The sequence below is a fragment of the Lactuca saligna genome, chromosome 8 (assembly GCF_052625555.1).
Source record: "Lactuca saligna cultivar CGN05327 chromosome 8, ASM5262555v1, whole genome shotgun sequence".
Lineage (NCBI taxonomy): Eukaryota > Viridiplantae > Streptophyta > Magnoliopsida > Asterales > Asteraceae > Lactuca > Lactuca saligna.
Window position 1 is genome coordinate 217805150 of NC_136424.1, and position 2443 is coordinate 217807592.

General features: G+C 37.8%; 1 non-coding gene across 1 annotated transcript; it reads right to left on the minus strand.

The window, feature by feature from the left end:
- Nucleotides 1-450: 450 nt before the first annotated feature.
- On the minus strand, nucleotides 451-557 carry LOC145013443 (small nucleolar RNA R71). Its single transcript, XR_013665003.1, has one exon. It is a non-coding gene; the product is annotated as a small nucleolar RNA R71 (small nucleolar RNA).
- Between the last annotated feature and the right edge of the window lie 1886 nt (nucleotides 558-2443).

A 2443-nucleotide genomic window follows, 5' to 3' on the forward strand; every position in this document is an offset into this window, starting at 1 on the left:
GGGATTCAAGTTCATCTTCAAAGAACAAGAGCAAGCTTGAACACTTAGATCAAATACCCATCCAAACCGAGTCCGAATATGATACCGAGCCTGAATTTGAAGAACATACAAGTGAACCCAAAAACGAGCCAAAGAATGAGATAGAGAATATTGAAGAAATATCCATGGGAGCTTACAGAAAGAATTTGAGATGATGTTAGTCCAGGCTTAGTACAACACGCTATTCCTGCCACTGCCACGTTCAAGCATTTAGATGAAGTGAACGAAAGTGTTGATTAATTCAATATCCCGAATGTTAATAGAGATACCGTATTGCTAAGGATGCTTCCCGTTACCTATAAAGGAGCTGCAAAGGATTGGTGAAAAGCACTTCCACCTGGTACAATCACTACTTGGGCTCAAATGCGTGAGTAGTTTCTAGACCAATTCTGTCCACCATCCAAGATAGCTAAACTCAAGAAGGCAATAGCCAATTTTGAGCAAAACTCGGGGGAGTCACTTTACGAAGCATGGGAGCGTTATAAAGGGTTGTTAAGGAATTGTTCTCAACATGACCTTAACATTCAACAAGAAGTGTCGATATTCTATGACGGGGTCAATGTCATGACAAGACAACTCCATGATTCTCAAGGACCGCTTACGAAGAAAAATCCGAGCGAGGTCAAGGAATTGGTTGAAGAATTTGCAAAGCATTCTCGTGAATACCACAATCCAAGGAATGAAAGCGTGAAAGGAGTTGGGGTGCAGATTCTGACGAAATGGCTGCTATGATGGCGATGCTTAACATTATGGATAGGAGATTGACTCAAATGGACCAATCAATTCATGCAATGTGAGTTGGTTGTGAGAGATGTAGTGGCCGAAATTTGACAAAAGATTGCAACATGGATGAATATGGAAACAAGAAAGCTCAAGTTTTCTATTCAAGTGGAGACAAATGCAATGAAGATTGGAGAAAACCAAAGAAATAGTGGCTGCCATACAAAGAATACAAGAAGAAAAAGGAAGAGAAATATAAGCAAACTGGCCGAGGCTTCTACCAAAAAGAGCAGCCACCAACCAAGAAGAAGGTGGACTTAGAAACCATGTTAACCCGATTCATGGAAGCATCTGAGAGAAGGCACGAAGATACCGATGCAGTGCTAAAAGAACACATCAATATGATGAAGGAACAACACAAAATGATGATTGACCAGCAAACTTCATTAAGAAATCATCAAGCATCAATTCAAAGTTTAGAAGTCCAAGTTGGTCAACTTACTACTTTGGTTAATAACAAATTATCTTCACAATTTCCAGAAAAGAAAGTTCAATCTCACGTCACGGCCATTGATACTGAAGAAGAAGCGATTTTTGAGTTCCTAGAAGTACTAGAAGTGGAGCCAAGGCCATCTGAACCGAAGCCAAAAAAAATCCAAGCTAGAAAATGAAGAAGTTGCTGAAATGCCATATTCACAACATGATCCCGATAAGTTCATTTCGTGGGCTCGGTCTGCACAGACAAAAATCATATTTGTTCCAGCTTATAAACTGCCTTTGCCATTCCCATCTCAAGTACACCTTAGCCCACTAGAAAGGGAACATCTGGAGTTTATTCAACAAATAAAGGGTATTCCTATGAATACTCCTTTCATTGATTCGCTTTCGAAAATTGTAGAATACGCAAAGTTCCTCCAAGACTTAATAGACACTCGTCAAGAATTAATGAAGAATTCTAAGGTGATTCTAAGTGAGCAAAGCTCGAAAGTTGTATTAGGAGAGTTTCCTAAGAATATGGGAGATCCTGGACGTCTTACTCTTCTATGTGAGTTCATGAATAATTTGAAGATTTATGCTTTAGCTGATTCTAAGGCTAGCATAAATTTGATGCCTTTTTCATTTTATCAGAAGTTGAAAATTCTGAAGCTGAAGGCTACAAAGATGACCATTCAGATGGAAAACCGTTCAGTGACACAACTGTTGGATTAGTGTCTAAGTCCATAACTATTTTGGTATGTACTTGACCCGATGATGCATGGTCCTTTTGGGTTGCCTTCACCAAAGCAACTTGATTGGAGAAATAAATAAAGAGAGAGAGGTTATAATGATTTATTAATATGTTATAGGAATAATATATTAAAGGCGAAATCATATTTGCTTAATTAATATTGGTCAATAATTAATTAGGAATTAATTTGGTGATCAAGTGTAATTAATTAAACTAGAGGGGCTAAATTGTAATTATGTGATAGTTACAAAATATGGTAATGGTTATCCTAAATATGGGTTGAACGAATTCAAGGAGATAAGGATCCTTGAAATCGTCCAAAGGATAAAGGATAAGGGTTTTCAAGGCTTATCTTATGGTTGCTTTGTGGATAAGCAACTAGATAAGGATAATGACTTAAACCTTATCTCTACACCTATATAAAGACCCTAAGGCCTTAGAATTCATGTACTTGTT